We start from the raw sequence: 21,582 nt of genomic DNA on the forward strand, positions 1-21,582 counted from the left end.
CCCCTCTTGGGCCCGGTGGCCTTTCCTCAGCCCGCGAGTCCTGCTCCTTCAGGGCCCCCACCCCAACCTCTGTTGCAGCCCCCATCCTGCAGGGAAGGGAGCCAGAGCCAGGGCCACTGACTCGGCAAAGCTCACCTGGCGGAACCTCGGCCAAAGCAGAGGCTTCTAGCAACTTCTGAAACAATTTCCCAAGATCGGGCATCTTTCTTCCAAATTCGCCTTTGGAAACAGCTCTGGGCTTGGGGTCAGCTGACCCCGGTTCCTGTCCGGCCTGCCACCGAGGACTCACGTGCCCTGGGGCGGCCACTTAACCCCCGGCCTGTGACGCCGTCGCTCAAAGGGTCTGGAGCCACCCAGCTCGCACAAAGCAAGCGGAGCGGACCCCGGAGAGGGTGGCCTGACGAGCCGCTCCAGATGTCACCCGCTGTTTCCCCCGCGCCCGTGGTCCTGGACGTGGGAAAGGAAGGCCCCCGAGAGTGGAGGCCCACCCAGGCTGCAGGGGCTGCAGGGCGGGTGGTGGGGTGACCTTCATCCTCTCAGCCACGCTCACTGCCGTCCCCTTTGAGAGACCAGAACAAGTGCAGGAAGTGGGGGCAACCCTCCCAGGAAGTGGGGTTTGAGATCTGCTCACGTCCTAACCCCGCTCCCAGGGAGCGTCACCTTACTTGGAAATCGGGTCTTCGCAGATGTCATCAAGTTTGGACAAGGTCACACTGGAGTGGGGCGGGACCCTGTCCCGATAAGAGGAGGGGGTTGAGGAAACAGGGGGAAGGCGGAGGCGGGACTGGAGCACCAAGGCCTGCAGGCAGCCCCCAGAGGCCAGAAGAGCAAGGAAGGATTCTCCCCAGAGCCTCAGTGGGGCGCAGCCTTGCAGACACCTTGATTTGGCACTTCTGGCCTCCAGAAGGTTGAGAGGTTAAATTTCTGTTGTTCACAGTCTCCGGTTTGTGGTGCTTTGTTGTGGTAGCCCCAGGACACTTGTACAATCTGGTGTTGCATCCAAGCTCCACCGCCTAACCAGCTGTGAGAACTTGGGTGACTTGCTTAACTTCTCTGAGCTTCCATCTCCCAGTCAGAAAAATGGAGAAGCAACATTTCTCCCATTGCGGGTCATGGGGGTGAAACGAGATGTCCAGTGGGAAAGTGGCAAGTGGAGGAAAGGCTTTTGATTATTAGAATCTGGGCTGGGACCCAGGGGTGCTGCTGGGTCCTGGGGCGGTGGTGAGCCAGGCGAGGGAAGTGGGGTATTAAGAGGCTTCCTCCGGCTCCCTTTGATGTGCGCAACTGCATCGAGGTGAGGGAGGGCACTGAAACACTTTGAGCTGTGGGTCGGGGCAGGCGGGCCCTGAGAAAGGCCGCCCCCCCCCCCCCCTGCAATTAGCTGGGATCGGGTTTCTGCTCAGGCCCCGAGCCCCGTACGGAGTTGAAAGCCGGGAGAGGGGCCCCAGGTCCTCGCCGGCACGGCCCCCTGGTTTCTCATGCCCACCCTCTCCATGGGACTCTGCTTAGTAAATATTAATTTGCCCTTGATTACTGATGACAGGTCGGGAAAGGCCTTGCCGCCGTCAGGGTCCGAGCCGCGGGGCAAGGCTGCATCCTTCAAAGCCGGCACCAAGCAATTAGGCCTAATGGTGCCCGAGGGCCGGAGGGGCCCATCTCCTGGCCGCTGGGGGTCCAGAGAGCTGTCTCGCTTCTCAGGGAGGGCAGACAAGCAGTGTTGCCAAGTGTTGAGCAGGATCCAGCACCAGGAGGGGTCAGGAGCCGTAAGCCTCCGAGGCTGTGACCACTGGCCTGTTTCCGTTGGCCACTCGGACAGGAGGTTAACCACACAGAGGGGGCCCTGGGTCTGGGCCCTGAGGGCTGCGGCATTCGAGCAAAGGAGGAGGTGTGGGAAGTGACAGCACGCTGTCACGGAAGATGCTGGAGCAGGGAACAGGAGCAGGACGTCGAGGAGGGCGGCCAGGCCTCCCTGGGCCCTGCTGTGATGGCACAGGCACAGATCCTGCTGGGACTCAGTTTGCCTGGCTGTTAAGTGGGGGTACTGACACCCCTTTGCTGGGTGGTCGTGAGGATGCGACCGTGGCGTGAAGGTCTGACAGGCGCCCAGCCCTGGATGGAGGGAGCTGCCCCCGTGCAGCACATGGCAGACAGCCCAAGGGGGCATCCACAGGGTGGTGGGAAGGGCTCCGCCCCAGCCCGCTATCCGCTGAGGTTGCTGGGAACCCGAGCGACGGGCGTGGAAGGTGAGACGGGACGGGATCAACTCAAGCGGCGAATGGGGTGGGATTTGGACACCCCAGCACCACAGGAAACAGGGGCGTTTGTTATTACGGGTTTGCACTGTGCCCTCGTTCCTGCAAAGGGCTGTCGGGCTGCGCTCCCTACTGTGTGCCGAGCTGTGTCCCCACAGTCGCGCGTGGAGCCCTAACCCCCATGTGAGGGTGTTTGCAGACTGGGCCTTGAGGAGGAAACCGAGGTCAAGTGAGGTCGTCAGGGTGAGCCTGATGTGACAGGACCGGAGTCCTTGTAAGAAGGGACCCAGGGAGCTCGCTCCGTGTCCTTCAGGAGAGGACGCAGCGGGAAGATGGCCTTCTGCAAATCAGGGGGCGGCCCTCACCAGACCCGACCACGCCGGCACCTTGACCCTGGGCTTCCAGCCTCCACACTCAGAAGACGCAGTCCTGCTGTGTGGACCCCAGGCCGTGGTACTGTGTCACGGCAGCCCCAGCAGACTAACCCAGCCAGCAGATGGAGAGTGGGGCCCCAGCTCAGGAGGGGCGCTGGGCCCACCTGCCCCACACCTCTGCAGGTGAGACCGCCGTCCTGAGGCCGCATCCTCCTCCCACCCTCTCCCCGCAGACCCTGGGCCCTTTGCCTGAGCCTCCCTCCCTCTCTTCCCCCCGCTGTGGGAACTGGGGTTGTACTGGAGCCAGAGGTTGCCAGGTGGACTTGGGGATACCCTGCTTCCTGCACAGGTCACACCCAGCCCCTGGCGGAAGTGGCATCGTCCCCATCACTCTAACTTCACTGTCTCTGGGCACTCGCAGTGCCTGGCACAATCCAGAACCTTCCACACCCCAGGACGTGGCGGAGCCAGGATTGGGGCCCAGGAAGGGCGTGGTGTCTGGCAGACAGAACCCAGCTTTCTGGGCTGACGCAGCCCCTCAAGCTCTGAGGAGGTGAAGGGGAGGGTGGGAACACCCATGTGACCTGCGCAAGCTTTGGGAGACGTAGGGCGTGAGTCATGGCCCCAAATTCATGGCTACTGGGGACCTCGGAATATGACCTTATTTGGAAATGAGATCTTTGCAGATGTAATGAAGATAAGGATGAAGATGAGGCCATAGTGGAGGAGGGTGGCCCTGGATCCAAGGACCGGTGTCCTTATAAGAGACAGACACACAGAGAGACGGGGAGGAGGCCACGTGGTGATGGAGACAGAGGTTGGGGAGATGCAGCCACAGTGTGGGAACACCTGGAGCCCCCAAAAGCTGGAAGGGGAGGGAAGGACCCTCCTCTAGAGCCTCAGAGGGAGCGTGGCCCTGGAGATACCTCGGTTTTGAACTTCCGGCGTCCAGACTGTGAGAGAGCACATGTCCGTTGTCTGAAGCTCCACTGTGTGGTTCTCTGTTACGGCTGCCCCATGAGACGGACAAGGAGATGCTAAGGCTGGCACGGTGCCTGGTCGCCACCCAAAGGTCACCCCCAGAGCCAGAAGCCAAGTCCAGAGGTCAACTTCCTGCCCCCGGACTGCCAGCATCAAGCCCCAGGGCTGGCACATGGACCTTGCTCAGGGGGTCTCCTCCGAGTCCTAGGTCCTCAGGAGAAACACCTTGACCTCATAAATGGCTGCGGCTGAGCTCAATGGCGGTGGACTCTCCCTGAGGGCCCAGGATGATGGAAGCCTTTGCGAGCATTAATCAGTTTACCCTCACAACCAGCCTCTGAGATGCCCTTTCTTATTGTCTCTGTTGTACAGATGAGCAGACCGAGGCCCATAGCTTCCAGAACCCGCCCCTTCAGCTCTCCGAACCCTTCTCTCAGTGAGAAGCTCAGTTTGGTCATCACCGTGCTGCACAGATGGATACTAATTAGGACTCAGCACTGACTGGGGAGCCAGCGGGCGCTTGCAGAGCCCCTCCTTTGCCAATCACAGCCCCTGCCCTCGGGGGTCCCCACCAGGCTGGGCGAAAGCTTAACAAGACAAGGGACAAAAGGAATGAAACGTGTGGCCTAGGGATCCCTCCCAGGGTGCGGTTTCTCCGGCTGTGGGAGCCCTATGGGCTCAAGGAGGAAGCTGCCCGGAGTGACCAGGGGGCAGAGCAGACTCTGGGTGGCTCCCCGCTTCCCAGCTCCCTCCTTGAGGAAGGGCCCTTCCCTGTCTTTCTGTCCCTGAGCGGCTGGCAACCCCACAGCTTTCCCACCTGCCCCGCGGCCACCTGATGGGCGTGAGTCAGATTCTTGCTCCAGAAACCGGGGTCTCGTGGGGCCTCTGGGAGGATGAGTGTGGGTCCCCTCCGCAAGGCCTGGCTGCTCAGCCTCCCCTTCAATGCCACGAGTTTTGCCGGAAGCTTCCAGTAACTCTTGTCTCCTAAGATGCTCAGGTGTGGCTTCCGCTGCTGGCGACTGAAGACCCGGCCCGACAGGAGGCGGCTTCCTGCAGAAAGTGGGGCTGGACCGGCACCCCACGGTGTGGGCGCTGTGCATAGGGCTGCAGGGGACCAGCGAGCGGTGTAGGGCGCTGCGTTCCCAGAGCATGAGGGGACCGTGTGGCTGAAGGAGGGGCAGTGGGAGTGTGAGGACACTCGCTCCCCTCCTGCCCCTTGACCCCAGCCCCACCACTAGACTCAGTGGCAGGACCCGTAACCCTTGTGGGCTGTGCATTGAGGACAGGAGCCTGGCCTGACACCTCTCTGATCCTTTGCACTTGAGCCTGGCAAGAGCAGGTGCTGGGTAGATGCTGATGGGGAGAGAATCCTAATGCTGCAAATCCAGGAATTATGTTTCCAGCCACCACTCTTGTGACAACAATCCCAGATTAGCTTACGTTGAAAGTATATGGGTTGTGCCAAATTGATTTTGGGATGCAAAACCAGTCTTCTCGGCCCCCAAGAGGTCTATGCCCTCTCCTGCAGCCCACGGAGTTCAGTTCCCTGGGACGCGGAATGGAGAGAAAGCAGACAGCTGGAGGCCAAGGGGGCAGGCGCCGAGCCTGGCGGCCAGCACGAGGCCTCATTAGAAGCGCAGACCGTGCGTTTCTGGGAAGCGCCCTCGTCCCAGGGCTGCATTGGCACAGTGGGCTGCAGCTGTCAGCGAGGGGAGCCAAAATAAGACCCCAATTAATATCCCCCCAGTCGGTGATGGGGTCGGGGCCGGGGTCGATGGCAAGAGCAGACTCGGAGAGCCCGCCCTGCCCACCAGGAGCTGACGGTGCAGCTGGGAGGCAGGACACGAACACACAAAGAGTTAATAAAGGACAGATCCAAGAGACAGCTCCAGACAGCGGAGATGCTTCCAGGACAGGACATGATGGATGGCCAGATCAGTATCACACACGCCACGTCTGGCCTTCTTGCCGGTCCCCCAGGCCAGGCCACCGTTCCACTGTGCAGTCCCCAGGCCATCTCCACGGGTTCCTCTCTTCACGCTGGAAGCACTGTGTCCTAGCTGGCTGAGGTCCCTGCACCCATCGTCTGTGTTGCTCCTGGAGTGACGGCTTTCACACGCTCTTCGGCCATCCAGGTGGAGGTGGTGAAGGCTAAGAGCTTCCCTTCCCTTCCCAACCAGTGAGAGCAACGAACAGCAACCACAGAGCACAAACACTGGTCAAAGGTCACCAGCAGCATCCAGGCAATTACTTTATGGGGTCCAAATGCCTACCGTGTGTTTTCACGGAAGCTACTGAGGGAAACACAGACCCTGAGCGTCCTGGTGCAGCTCCTGACTCCCTCTCCGTGTGACAGAAGATGCAGTGTGGGGAGAAGGCAGATTGGCCTTACCCTGAACACATCCACTAAAGGACGGTGGTAAAGAGGAGGGCAGGGGGAGTCTAGGAAGACCCCTGTGGATCAAGGGGCTCAGGGTCTCGAGAGACACAAGGCTTTCCAGGGCTTACCTTTTTCAATGATTTGTGTGGATTTGGGGAAATGGTCAAAACGAAGTAACGGGAAAACAAGTAAATCAGAGTGGGAAGGCAAAGATATTGAAACAACAAGAGCAAGGACAATGGAGGGACAGAGTGATTCCACGGAGGAGGAGACCCCAACAAAGGAGCAAGGTTAGACACGAGAAATTGCATAGGAAGATAGTACAAGAATTTGTACTATTTCCTTCCTGAAATGAAGGAAAGACTAGTTCACAAAGTAAGCAGCTGCTAATTTTCCAGGGCAGGGTGATGGAGGATGGGCCACACTGACACCAATCCTGGTCAAATTACTGAACTTCAAAGATAAAGAGACATCTTCAGGCATGCAGGCAGCCAGAACAAGCTGGGCTGTTATCAAATGACCCTACAGCATTGTTCAACGCCACAAAACACATTTCTGGAGGAAACACTCGTGGAGGAAAATATACGATTAAAAAAAAAACAAAACAGACAAGTTCCTGAGGGATGGGGCAACAGGCTGACATGCTCAACCAGGCGATGAATCAGGATGCACAGCAGCCACAAGTCCATCTTGGGAAACAATACTTCGTGGCAGCTCCAGCCAACCAAAGGTAAAAAGAGACATTGTGACATCGATGCCAGAGGAGAGCAGAGCAGTGGCTGCAGGGGGTGGAGGCAGAGAAATGCCGCCAAGGAGTCTATACCCAGCCAAGATGGCCCCTGAGTATGAAGATAAATTGTAGGCAGATGTCAAATACCCAAATATGCAAGAATTCAGAAAGTATGGCATTTTAGACACTTCTCGTGCTAAAGATACCCTTTTGAAAAACATCTAGTGAAAGATGATTAAAATTTTAAAAACCTCAGGATTAGAAAAGTTGTGTTTAAACAAAAGGCTGAGAATAAGCATTGAGTCAAGTTTTGCAGACTCAATAGACATATGCACTGAGATTACGGAAGAGCTCGTATGTGTTGTAAACCTTGGCAAAGTAAAATTGATACTACGATGAACAAAAAAGTTTGGCTTTTGATTGGGATTGCATTAAATCTACAGATCAAAGGTGGGAAAACCTCCCTAAAGGACCAGAGAGTAGATATTTTAGGCTTTGAGGACTATGTGGTATCTATCACAAGTAGTCAACTCTGCCGTCGAAGCAGAAAATGCCCAGAGACGGGACAGAGATGAATGCATGTGGTTGTGTTCCAATAAAACTTTATTTACAAAAACAGGCGGGCAGCCTGAGGGCCAGAGTCTGCCAACCTCTGCTGCAGATTAATTGGGGGAAAAGAGATATCTTAACAATATCAAGTCTTCCAATCCTTGAATATGGTATGTCTCCCCATTTATGTGGATCTTCTTTAATTTCACTGAGAAATGTTTTGAGTGTTTATGTAGAGGCCTAACAAAACTTTTATTAAATTTATACCTAACTATTTTTGTATTACCCCAAATGTTATTTACAATGATTTTATTTTGATTTTCAATTTTGAAAAAAAAAGTCAACCTCTAAGCCATTGCTAGGATGGAGAAATACTGTCAATTTTTGTATATTGACCCAGGATCCTGCAAGCTTGTGTAATTTACTCACGAAGTCTAGCAGATTTTTGAAGATTTATGGTTTTCTATGTAGACAAATCTGCTGCTGCAAATGACAGTTTATTTCCTCCTTTCTAACGTGTATGCCTCTTGTTTATTTTTATTTCTCTTTCTTGACTCATTGGATTGGCTAGCCCTCTTCACAATAATAAATGGAAGTGGTGAGAGAAGGTGTCTCACTGGTTCCCCAGCTTGGTGGGTCTGCAGTCGGTCAATCCCTGTAAAGTATGATGTCGTCTGTAGCCTTTCATAGATGCCCCTTATAAAATTCAGGAAGATCTCCTCTCATCTTAGTTTGCTGAGAGTTCTTGTCATGAATGAATTGTGAAGAATGGGTATTGCAGAATGATTTTTCTGCTTCTGTTAAAATGATCCTCTGATTTTCTCCTTATTCTATTAAAGTAGTGATGACATTGACTGATTTTCAAATCTTGAACCAACCTTGCATTCCTCAAATATGCCCCAGTGGTCTTCTTATGTATAGTTGAATTCAATTTGCTAACGCTTTTGCTGAGTATCATGAAAGATATTGTTCTGTGAAAGATATGTTCTGGTTCATGTTCACAGAAGATATTGGCCTGGTTTTCTTTTCTTGGAATTTCTTTGTCTGGTTTTGGTATCAGGGTAATGCTGGCCTCAAAAATTGAGTTTTAAACATTCCTTCTGCCTGCTCTATTTTCTGAAAGAATTTGTGTTGTATTAGTATTCTTTCTTTCTTATAAGTTGGACAGAACACACAGTGAAGTCATCTGGACCTGGAATTTTGTTTGCAGAAAGGTACTTGGTAACCAATTGAGTTTTTTTGATAGTTATAGAGCTATTCAGAATTTCTGTTTCTTCTTGAACAAGTTTGATAACTTACAGTTTTCAAAAAAATCTGTCCATTTATCTAACTTGTCAAATTTATTGGTGTAAGATTGGGAGTTTTTTTGCTTTATTTTATTTTTAAGTTTTTTTGACAAGCAAAAAGCTATACACAATTAACATACACATTGAAGACTCTGAAGATAAGTATACGCCTATGAGCCCATCACCACAATCTATGCCGTCGCCTCCAGTAATTTCCTCCCATCTTTTTATTTAGTTCGTTGAAAATATTTCCTTATTATCTTTTTAGTGACTGTAGGATCTGTAGTGATATTTTATCTTCATTTTTTATGTTGGTAAATTATGTTTTCTCTTTTGTTTCTTAGATTAGCCTAAGAGTTTATTAAATGGTTTAATTTTTTAAAGGACCAATTTCTGGCTCTATTAATGTTCTGTTTGGTTTCTATTTAATTATTTCTGTTCTTTACTACTTCTCTCTTTGTATTTAATTTGAGTTTACTTGTCTCTTCTTTTTTAAACTTCTTGGTGGAAGCGTAGATCACTTTTCCCCTCTAATGTAGGCATTTAAAGAAACAAATTCCACTGTGAGTATCTTTAACTAAATCGCACAAGTTCTAAGATGCTGTTTCCATGATCATTCATGTTCAAATATTTTCCAATTTTCCTGGTGAATTATTCCTTGACCCATGGGTTACTTAGAATCCTGTCAATTTTCAAACATTTGGGATTTTCCTAGATATCGCATTTTTGTTGATTTCCCATTTAATTCTGCTATAGTCAGAAAACATAGTATGTGAAATTTCAATCTTCTGAAATTTATGAAGACTTTTTTTTTATCTCAAAAATGTTCTGTCTTGGTAAATGTCTTGCGTGCACTAGAACAGAAGCCCTTTCTGCAGTGGTTGGGTGTCATGTCTGTGGACAGCAGTGAGGTCAACATGTTGATAATGTTCGGATCCTCTGTATCTTACTGAGATTTTGTCTGTGTGGTCAATCGATGACTGAGAGGGACTGTTATCCAGCGTCTGAGCAGAATGAACGTCCGCGTGGACAGTGCTCTTGTCTACCCCGGAGGCAGACCTGGTACCAGTCATTCCATCATGGCTGGAAGCAAAAATTCCAACGAATCCACTTCTGCCTTACTCTGCCCTAAGCTTGAGGTTCCTTTGTCCTCTGGAAAAATTTATACACTCTTTGGTCCGTCCAGTCTGGCCCATAGTAGGTGTTCAATGAATGAAATAAATAGAGATGATAATTAATTAATGATCATCCCTCACATTTTGTAGCATTTAATATTTTCAAAGTACTTCCATGTTCATCATCTCATTGGAACATCATTGATACTCCTGGAAGATATATTGGTCTGGTATTATTTTTTCCCGTTCTTAGATAAGGAAACTAAGATTTAAACAGATCAGGCATTTCATCGGAAGTTACAGAGCTGGTAAATGCCCGTCTGCACTTAGGACCCCTAGACCGGCCCCTTCTGCCGTGGCCGCTGCCTCCTCCACGTCCACCCGTGCCTCCTCCTGCTCAGCCTCCCTTCTCTGTTCTCTGCGGGAAAAAAGCACCCAACACGCAGGGCGCTCCCAAGACCGACATGACAGGCCCATAAATCAGAGCTGGCCATATGTGAGCCCCAACACTTGAAAAACTGTCGCTAGACAACTTCAAAATTCATTCAAGTTGGTCTCCAGGTCAAAACAAATTAGGGAATGACAACTTGAGCACAATGTCTGTGAACGGGCGTGGGGGCGGGGGGGCCGGCAACAGGTTCCAGTGGGTCCGGCAGGAAGGGATAGACGCAGCTGTCTCTCAAACCCACGCACACATCCCCCACATAGTAACCACCGCCTTCCACTCCGGGGAAGGTGGTCCAGAGCGTCTTGGACTGAGCACAGTTGGAAATGCCACAGGAATGTCTCGTGCACAGTCTCTGCATCCAATTGGGCCAAGGTATTATTCTGTTTCAGTGGCTCCAGGTTTTATAAAACTTTCAAGGAAAAAAAAACACTTTAAAATATCCGAAAGTGTTCCCACGTCTGTTGGGGTGTTCGAGATAGACAGCACACGGGCCCGATGTCCGGGAGCCCCCGCTGAACATTCACTGTCCGCGCAGTCAGCCTGTCGTCTGTCTGTGTTGCTGGGAGATTTCCCAAAAGGACCTTAACCGAGGCTTCCAGCTTGAAACTCAAGCCCAGAGATTGCGTCTCGACTCACAGACTTGTGAGGAAATGATAGTGATTTGAAGCAGATCTTTATTTTTATTAATGCCTGTCACTTGGCAGATGTTTTTGGATGGATGAATGAAACCAGGAAGGAATCAGTAAATGCATAATTAACACAATTGCGGGGCCGGCCTGGTGGTGCAGCGGTTAAGTGCGCACGTTCCACTTCGGCAGCCCGGGGTTCACCGGTTCGGATCCCAGGTGCGGACATGGCACCGCTTGGCAAGCCATGCTGTGGCAGGCGTCCCAGGTATAGAGTAGAGGAACATGGGCACGGATGTTAGCTCAGGGCCAGTCTTCCTCAGCAAAAAGAGGAGGATTGGCAGCAGTTAGCTCAGGGCTAGTCTTCCTCAAAAAAATAAATACATAATTAACACAATTGATTTGAAATGATTTAAAAAGCAGGTTGATACTGTTGTGCTTTTCGAAACATCAGCCCTTCCCTTCGATTCCTCAGGCTTCCTCACAGGGTCCTTTGCTGCCAGCGCAGAGAGCAGGCCATCGAGGGGTGCTGTCGCCGGGCGTAGGGTAGACACCTGATAACTACTAGTTGAACAGGTAGACGAATGGGTACAGGATCTTCAAAACTGAAGATTCGGCAACGGAGCCTCGAGAAAAGGTTTTGACGAGATGGAGCACGGCGGAGACTGTGCTGATCACACCCAATGAATTTCTCCTCCTCGGGAGCCAGCCCGGACGGCCCCGGTCTCCAAAGCCTGGGGTGACCCTGTCCCTGCCCCCACCTCGTACGCGGCTGCCTGGGTCTGCACCACACGGCAACGCCAGCCTGAAGGAACCCTGTTTTCTGGCACCAGCTCTGAGAGCCCGGACGCGTGGACCCGCCTCGCTCGGATTTGAGAACTGCTGTTTAACCAGGACCCGGCCCAGAGCGAAGGCTGAGCACGTAACTATTGAATATATTAAGTAATTAAATACAGTTACATTTGGACTGCAAACATTATTACACGTGTGAACGGAAATACATTTGTTTCACAAAGTTTAAAGAAATGAGAGCATATTCAGAAAATCTCTTTTTCGACCCAAATCTATCGCCACACAAAATACAATAACAAAATGGTATTAATGAATACATAAATATATTTAACAAGTATATTCAATAATTTTTTATACTTAGATATATTATTTGTTTATGACAAATTTGCTTATATCCACGTAGATACATCCCCTTACCTCCTGGAAAGATACCCCGATAATTCTACCAGTTTTCACAGGTTTAACTTTACTTATTGGATTACCTCGTATTTGTAAGTTGGAAAAGTAGAACTTAAAAACATTTAAGAGAAGATAGATAGCCTTTCTGGATCTTACATGAATCGAGGCAAATTCAAAACAGAGAGCTGACACCAAGTGGGCGTTAGGAGTGGGCCGTTTGATTGAATCCTGTCTGAGTTATCCGCTGCGTAACAAGCGCCGCGGCGGCTGCACGGCAAGCGGAGCCTCACTCTGTGCGGTTAATCTTCCTCTAAAAGGGAGCAGATACGGCTCGGTGGCCATTGAGAACCAGCATTTTTCTTCTTTAAGATGATTGGAATGACGGACGCATAAATCATAACATATGAGATTCTCCCGTCGCTCAGACTCCCTTAACGCGGACCATTTGTTGCGCTCTCGCCGGCCGCGGGCGCTGGCGGGGCTGCGGGTGCCGCTCGGGCCGGAGCCCAGGGCCCGCGGGAGGCCGGGTGGCCGCCTGCCCACACTCTGCGGCCCGTGGCCGGCGCTCCCGGCTGCTCCTTGGTTCCTGTAAGGAAAATAGGATGTTCGGTCCACCATCCGGGCGACTAGTTTTTGGGTGGTGGTTTGAATTGATTTGCTTCCTGCCCGTGTTTTCAAGGTCGCAGAACTGACCCACGTCTGCCCTGGAGGAATCCTGCTTGAGAATAAAGCAAAACATGGGAAACAAGCTGCTTCATTGGAATCCCACCGTCATAGTGAAACTACGGGAAATTGCGCCGACAGAACCCTGCCCGGCTGTTCAAAATTGTGTGTGTGAGGCAGTGAGAGTAACAGGAAAGATGTCTGGACAGGGTACAGACTGCGTGTATTATGCTGTCACTGTAAAAATTTACGTGTAGAGAAAAGTCTGGAAGGAAATACTAAAATGCGTATTTCGTAGAGACGTGCACTGCTGGTTATGGTTTTTCTGCTTCCCGCTCACACCGTCAGTGGACATGGGGTCGTAGCAATGGGCTGAGTCTCTCCTCTCGGTGGCTGTGTGGCCTCGGCCGGCCCCTGACTTCTCTGGGACACCCCTGAGTGTCCCCACACTAGACCAGGCTGGGGACTAACTTGCTGAGTGAACGATTGTGTCTGCATTTCCTCAGCTGTCACGTGGGGATGACAATTAGCCAGGGCTTCCCGGAGGAGGGAGTACAGTTGTTCCAGAATGTTCCCCATAGAACCAGAGAGATGCAGAAGGAGGAGGAGGAGGAGAAAGAAGAGAGACAGAGAGAGAGAGAACAAGAGAGGGGACCAGACGGAGAGGAGACCGGGGAGAGGGGAGAGGAGACAGAGCGGGAGGTGCCTGGACTCGGGCGAAGCTGGTCCCAGGGCACAGGCCCTGCTGGCGGCTGGCGGGCGGGAGGGGACCAGCTTGGATGGGACGAGTTGAGACGCCTGCAGCAGCCCCTGGGGCCCAGGCAGGTGCTGGGCTGTGGGTCCCACAGGAATGTGAGCGTCAGCGCTGTGGGCGGAAGAGGCCGTGCCCGTGGGCTCAGGCTCTGGTGCTTGAAGCTGGGAATCAGGAGGGGCCGGCAAAGGACACCGAGACGCAGCAGCCACGGAAGGGGGAAGAAGGTGGATGTGCACCCCAGAGCCAAGTGCCTGGGAGATAAATGTCCCCCACACACCAGGCTCCTCCTTCTCCCTCCTGAGACGGATGTGTACCTGCTCTTCAAACTCAATCCTCCCGCCAAGGTAATGACAACAATCTACATCATGTGCAAAACTTTACAGTCAGCGAACTTCCTCCAGACCATGATTCCCATTGACAGCACAAACTATTCCAAGCCCAGAGAGGCTAAGCCACTTGTCCAAGGTCATACAGCAGGTCCAGACCCCCAGGCCAATCCCACCCACCCACCTTGTGGAAGTTCACCCTAGAGAAGATTTGGAAAAGCGTGCTGCAGGTAGAACAACCCTGCCTCCAGCTTGCTGGACTGCCATGATGTTGAGGCACAGCCATGTAGCCTCCAGGCACTGCAGGAGCAGAGGGACCACACCCCTGCAGGGAAGGGGAGGCGGGGAGAAGCTGGTGCAAAAATCCATCTCTGTGCCTTTCAGTTTCCCTACATCCATCCCAGCTCTGAGGGTGAGAAGGTGGAAGGACCTGCAGGGGCATAGTTAGCCGGATCATTCCAGAAGGTAAACAGGGATCAGAGAGGCAAGTGAATAAAGCCGGGAGGAGAGTCACAGCCTCCTGACCCGCACATTGCCACCTGCATCCCTGCCACCGTCTGGAGGGGAGACAGATGTGGGCCGGTCTTGGTCCCACAGAATGATCCGGAAGCTGGGCCTGGAGGAGGACAAAGCGCTCAGGGCAGGTTCTAAGAAGGTGCCTCCTCTTTGCTCCATTGAGGAAGGGGTCCCCTGCCCGAGGCGAACACCCGACGCCCGGCCCTGGAGAGGCGAGGCGGACGGTGGTTCACTGATCACACAGACTCACAGCCCAGGGGAGGACCCTGCGCCCGCACGGGGTGCCACACGGGGTGCCGCACGGGGTGCCACATGGGAGCAGAGTGGCCTGGCAGGGCTGTGGGAGGAGGCTGTGCAGTCACAAGTGGGTGGCGTGCCCCTGGTTCCCGTGGGGGGACAGGATGGGCTGGTGCGAATCGCTGGCGGGCTGGGGGGGTCAAAGCCCCTGCTCCAGGAGAAGCAGGCCAGGCGCCTGGCCCCCGAGCCGAGGAGGCCGTTCCCGGGACCTGATCTGTGGGGCAGCTCAGGGGGCCTGCGGGGAGGCCGCTCGGCCGTCCCAGCGTCACCAGGGAGCAGGTGGCCGTGGACCATGACTCAGGCCCTGTGGCACAGGCGGCCGTCCGCAGGGTCTGGGCGGGCCCAGGCGGAGGAGAGGGAAGCGGCCGAGGCAGCGGGGCTCCCGGGGAGGACCGAGGGCTGAGGCTGGAGCGGGGCCGGGGCTGGCGGGGCGGGGCGCGGGCGCCAGGTGCGGTGGCGGGGCGGCCATGCAGCGTCCATCTGGGGGGCCGTGAGCAAGAGCAGACCCACTGCGCCAGGCTGCCCAGCTAATGAGAGCCAGGTGGGGCCACACCTCGCCTGTCGGGCGGCCCCTCCCGGCTTTGATCAGCCACAGGGCCTAAGTGTTCCCAGGACCCCTGCCCTCCCCCCCGGCGCCCGCCGGCCACTGCTTCCTCTCACGGCCACCTCTCAGCAGCCGCCCTGGGCCAGGCGGGCAGAGGCCAGGGGCCTCTCAGGGCCCGGGCTCCCTGTGGCCCAGTCCCAACCGTGCTGAGAAACACCTGTGCACCCCAAAAACCAAGGGCCCGCCTGAAACCCCACTCAGGCCGCAGACCCGACAGGAAACCCTGTGTGGCCCCCATGGCCCTGGGCTCCGGCCACTGACAGCCTCACTGGGCTGCCCACCAGCCCTCCAGAACACAGGCCACCTCCGGGAGTGTTGGAGACCCTGGGGCAGGGCCTTGGGGCTCAGACGGCACCCCAAGATAGCCCTGATGTCAGCCTCCCCGGGTCAGCCCCCCCGACCCCTTTCCTGCTCTTCTGTTTTTCTTTGGTTACTTTTCTTGGTTTAACAAGTGGAGGTTCCAGGTCACCTTCCTCAGCCACGAGGCAGGTGAGGCGGCGTGGGAAGCCTGCGGCCACCTGGGACGTGAAGGGCCCTGCTGCAGGCCTGCCGGGGTGAAGGCGTGGCTCACAGAGGACAGCCTGGTCTGCTGGACCTCTGGCCGGGCGGGGGGTGCCCGAGCTGTCCCCTGGGCTCTCTGTCCCCGTCTGCACGTGGACGCAGCCCCCTAGGCCTGAGGAGGTGGCAGGGAGAGGAGGGGGGTGTGTGACTGGCCCAGAGCTGCAGTGGGGGTGTCATACGTGTAGCAACAGTGGTGGTCACTGTCAGCAAAGTGGTCAGCGTTGTAGCCACCCACATGGGTGTTGGGGACAGGCAGCCTGGATTTGATCACCACTGGTCGTGTGACTTGGGAAGCCACTGACCTCCCTGAGGCTCCACTGGCCCCTCTTAGAGCTCCGTCCACCTCCCAGGGTGGGGAGAGGGTGGGTGTGGACGAAGTGGGTGGCAGAGCTGGCCCGATGGAGTTAACTGTGGCTCTTGTTGTTGCTGTTACTGCCAGCAGCAGGGCGGCAGGCCTGGGCTGCCCAGAGCGGGCAGAGTGTGTTGAACGACCGAGAGCTCTGGTGTCTGCCCTGGGGAGCCCGGATCGAACAAGACCTCCCCAGCCTTTGGGGGTCTGCAGCCAGAAGTCCCCTTTCTGCATGATGATGCCACCCTGTGCTCTCCCAGTGGGTCCTGCTGTAGCACGGTGGCCACATACAAGCACGTGAGAAGCACAGGGGTGTGTGTGTGGGTGCATGCATGAGTGTCTGTGTGTGGGCGGGGGGGTGGACAGAAAGCAGAGATGGCGAGTGTTAACATTTGGGGACTCTGAGTGGAGGGTACGTGGGATTCTTTGCACTTTTCTTGCAGCCGCTCCGTGAGTCTGAAACGCGTCAGAGAGAGAGCTGAGGGCCAGACAGCACAGGGAGCCCCGTGTGCAGACCACACGCTGCCTGCATGGAGGCCGGTTCCCGAAACAGCCCTCTGGTCCAACCCTAGCTCTGCAGCCCCTCGTCGGGGGGCCCTCCTTCTCACTCCCAACCCCTTCCTGGTGAGCCTTGCCGTACTGCAGACTGGAGACCCCAAAACAAGGGAAATCTGCAGGGGACCCTGGCCACAGTGTCCCCTGGCCACAGTGTCCCTGCGGGGTGGGAGTGCTGTCAGATGGCCATGTGGCACCTCCTGAAAGGCGGCGCCTGCTGGCTGGCGTCACGTTGCGGGCGTGGGCTTCCCCAGGCCCCGTCTCTGTTGATGTGGAGCGGTCCTGAAGCCTGCAGTGAGGCAGTGGTCCCCTGTCCCCTGTCCCCACGGCAGAGGCTGAAGCTACCCTGCTGGGGCAGCTCAGCAGTGTCCTCTGGGAGTCCTTCCGGAGCCCAGTTCCTCCAGCCCCCATCAGTCCTTTCTGCCACCTTGGGAAGCAGGCCGTCTCCCAGGAGTCCCTTCGCCCCGTCCGTGCTGCCACAGCTGGCTCTCTGTGCTCTCATGTCGTCGTGTCCGAGAGGAGACACTGTGCTCACATCGTGCAGCCCTGCAAAGGCCCACACCCCAACGTGGGCTGTCCCCCCTCCACGCTCGGAGCCCGGCCGCCCTCCCCATGGGTGGAACCAGGCGTCGGCCGTCTGGGGCGGGCAGACTGCTGAACAGGCTGTCGTTTTAATGGAGAAAGAACCGGAGGATGAAACAGTCCCAGCTCCTCCCGCTCGGGGCTCGTTTACCGCTGATTCTCCTGGGTCTGGATGGGAGAGCTGTTCTGAGGTCGACATTTCTGTGTCAACAAAATGTTTTGCTTCTTTGGGCGGGTCACTTCCTCCAGGAAGCCTTCTCTGACGTCCTTGGTCTGAGGTGGTGTCTCCTCTGGGCTCCCACAGGCCCCTGTGCCTCCTTCTGCCAGGACGATCACTTCTCGTGCTGGCACTGATCATTCACGGACCAGAAGTTTGTGTGTGTGTCTGTGTTCCGTTGTGATCCCAAAGTTTAGAATCATTTCTGGCAAACAGTAGGTTTTCGATTACTATTTGTTGAGTGAATGAATGATGGTAGATTGTTCTCACATTTATTATCTCATTTAATTTTTACAAAAACAATCCCCGATGCTGGCAATTCCGACATCGCTAACCTGTGTGTTCGTCTGCTCCGGCTGCTGTAACCGGTAACGGGAACAGGGGCTTACAGCAGACACATGGATTTTCCCACAGTTCTGAGGCTAGTTGCCAGAAACCAAGGTGTTGGCGGGTTCGTTCCTCCTGGGGGCTCTGGGGAGAACCTGTCCTGTCTCTCAGCTTCTGGCGGCACGGGGAAGCCTCGGTGGCCCTTGGCTAGAGACGCATCACCCTGATCTCTGCGTCTGTTGTCACATGGCCCCCCGTGTGTCTGTACCCTCTCTTCTTCCTAGGTCAGCGGTCGTGGGATTCAGGGCCGGCCCTAACCCAGCATGGCCTCGCGTAACTACTTCCATCTGCTGAGACGCTCTTTCCCGTGAGGTCGCCCCAGGAGTGGGGCTGGGACTTGGACCTCTCTTTTCTGGACCCATTACCTGCTTTCCTCCAGCTCCGAGGGCGAGACGTGCTCGTGCGCACACGGAGCTGCAGAGCCAGGGCCCAGGGCTCGCCCACCAGCCCTGCCTTTGGGAGACAGGATTCAGGGGAGCCCGGCTGAGCCACCTCCTGGAAGTATTAGGCCCCAGGCAGAAACTCTTCCTGCCTCGGGGAGCTGCCTGGCGGACACTGGACATGAGGACACTTACAAATGACTATTAAGCAGCCTCCCCGCCCAACGGGCCACAGGAAGTCAGCTGCTGCCTTGGCCCCACTGACCCTTCTGGAGAACGGTCATTGCTCGGGAAGCCGGGCCTGGGCCCACTACCCCACAAGAGCCCACAGATTCCTTTCCTGCCCGTGGCCCATGGGGTGGGGTCTGCCGGAGCTCAGAGACTGAGGGCACCTCGTTTACCCCACCCCAGAGCTCAGAGGAGGGACGTCGACTGGGACCTGGTAAGGGTAGCAAGCATTGAAGGCCTCCTAGAGGAGGTGACGGGGGCACCGAGTGCCAAGGAGGAGTGGGGGCCGGCCAAATGGACCCGGTGGGAGTTGGGGTGTGGAGATAGAGGCAGAGGCTCCCGGCAAAGGCCTGCAGGTGAGGAGGAAGCAGACGCCTGTCTGGGCCCTGAACGAGGTCGGGTCTGCTGATGCTCAGAGCGCGGGGGCAGACCCAGGAGATGATCATGCACAGGACGTCGGCTTCCTGCTGTTGGTGCCCGCAGAGGCCAGACCAGCGCCACCATGTGGACTGAGCGAGGGATGGGGCAGAGGAGATGCCCCGAGGGAGCCAACCAGTCACTCAGCAGCCATCTCCCCAGCACCTGCCTCCTGCCAGGGGCTGAGTTCCTCTGGGGGCCTGGCATAGGGATTTGGGTTTTCCCAGCTTTCCACTTCCTGTGCACTCAGGGACCCTTGGCTGGCCCTTTGTCAGCCGTCCTTGGAGTTGGCTGACGCTAAGAATTGACCAGGAAAGTCAGGTGACTGGGGCTGACCTGAAACCCCATCTGTGAGCCAGGGCAGGGCCTGCAGCTCTCACATGAGCTCCGGGCTGGAAGTGTGGGGCTCCTGGCGCTTTCCCCCCAGCCCCACGCTGTGGCAGAGCAGGGTGGACTGCAACGTTTAAACCCATCTCTTGCCTGTACCAGCGTGTGACCTTGGGCGAGGGGTCTCGCCTCTCTGGGTCTCAGTTTCCCCATCTGTAAAGTAGGGATGAGAACAGCACCTGCCCCAGGAGAAGTGTGAGGGTTAAACGAGTAAATGCAGGCGAGGCCCCAGGCAGAGCTGGCATACGGGAAATTCCCAGCAAGACCGGCGGTCACCATGACAACACGGATGCTCGCGGGCTTGCTCACCGGCCTGGCGTTCTTTGCACTCACTAACTCTCTCTTTAGGATGATACAGATGGACTGGTTTATTCAACAGGTGTTCCTCGAGCACCGCTGGATGGGGTGCGTGGATTGTGTCAACAAGCTCATCCCGGCCCTCGGAGCTCCCACCCCAAGGACAATAAATACAAAGATTAAAAATGACAGTTGTCTATTAGAAGGGACGGGGGATGTGGGACACAAACAGAGCAGAAGGAGGGGATTGAAAGGCTGGAGCAGGACGGGAGGCACCGGCTGCAGCCTCAGCACAGTGGTCAGGAGGCCTCCTTGAGAGGACCGTGTTTCAGGAAGGCATGATGGAGGTGAGGCGTAAGCCACATAGAATGTTCTGGAAGGACGTTCCAGGAGAGGACCAGCGGGCACAAAGACCTAAGGGGCTGCAGCAGAGTCGAGGGGAGCTGGGAGAGGAGGTCGGGGACAGGGGGCACAGCTGCTGGGGGCCCGGATGACCACCGCCAAGGTCAGCAACCCTGACGGAGGGAGGAGCCTGGGCGGAATTTTGGGCTGAGGAGTCACATTTGATCCTTTAAGAGGACAGAGAGATCGCACGGCAGGGGACGAGGGTGGGAGTGGGGCTCACTGGGGCGTGGTGGGGGCAGGCCGGGGGTGAGAAGTCGTCAGAGTCTGGATGCGATGGGAAGGTGGAGCCAAAGGATGTGCTGAGGCGTTTGTGTTGGCTGGTCCCCTCCTGGAGCACCCTTGGGTGGGGGTGGGAGAGCCGATGATGACACCGGGGCTGGGGCTGGAGTGAAGCCCCTGGGTGGGGGGCTCAGTTCGGTGCTGAACACGCTGAGTCTGAGCGGGCGGTGAGAGTCTGTTAGACGTCCGAGTGCAGCACCGCACGGGCGGTTAGATGCTGCACTGGTCAGCCCGGGCTGCGTAACAGCGTGCCACAGACAGGGGACTCCAACAGGGAGATATATTTCCTCGCGGTTCTGGAGGCTGGAAGTCCGGGATCGAAGTGTCAGCAGGGTCGGTTCCCCCTGAGGCCTCTCCCCTGGCGTGCAGACGGCCGTCCCCTCCTGCGTCCTCACCCGGCCGGCCCTCTGCGTGTGTCTGTGCCGGATCCTCTTCCTACACCAGTCAGACTGGGTCAGGGCCAGCCTCACGACCTCGTTTGACCTTGATGACCTCTGTAAAGACCCTTCTCCACATATAGTCCCATTCTGGGGTGCGGGGTTAGGGTTGCAACGTGTGGATTTTGGGGACACCGCTCAGTGCATCACAGATGTGTACATACGTGAGTCTAGGGCTTGGGAGGGGGGTCTGGCCTGGAGGTGGAGGGACATAATGTGGGAGAAGGCGACACACCCATGACGATATGACATAATTCTGCCCACTTCTAAAAGGCAGGTGATGATCAGGAGCCGGCTCCAAGCTGGCCACGACATGCAGTGGGCGTGGAGGGCGACAGGCCCAGAGGAGGCAGCAGCCAAGCTCCGTGATCAGGGAGAGCCATGCCCAACTTGCGCCCCCTCACCTGGCGCCCCTTCCTGGGGTCGGCCCTCTCTTCTGGGGACCAGGAAGAGCCATGGTCCTTCCCGGAAAGGCCTTTCCCGAGGGCCCGGGTGTTTGAGTCTCAGCTGTGGGAGCAGACTCGCCCTCCGCCCTTGCTGGGGGTGCTGAAAGTGGGGCCTCTGCATGAGGGAGGCCATCTGGTGCCCCAGGCCACCCAGGGCCACCCCGGGCCCCTGACCTTGTTTGATCTTTGCTGTGACGTCTTGGCTTCGTTAAACTCACATTGCCACTGTTTAGAGTTCCTGACCCACCCACATTATTGAATTCACTATGTGTGTACACGAGTTGGCTTACTGACCCTTTAACAACACAGAGCTCCTGGCCAGCTTTATAAAAATGCCGCCTTAATTTTATGCCCACTGTGGGCGGCCAGTTAGCTGCTGGGGATCCCCGTCCCCCTGGCGTGCAGTGGGAAGCCTCCGGAGGGACCCCCGCAGCACCCAGCATGTGGGGAGGGAGGGAAGCTGGAGGTGTCTTGTTGACCATCCGCCAGGAATCTCACAAACGTTTTCTCCCTTAACCCTCAGCCAAGCCCGAGAGCTGGGTCTTTTGTCCCCATTTTGCAGA

The sequence above is a fragment of the Equus przewalskii genome, chromosome 3 (genome assembly GCF_037783145.1).
Source record: "Equus przewalskii isolate Varuska chromosome 3, EquPr2, whole genome shotgun sequence".
Classification (NCBI taxonomy): Eukaryota; Metazoa; Chordata; class Mammalia; order Perissodactyla; family Equidae; genus Equus; species Equus przewalskii.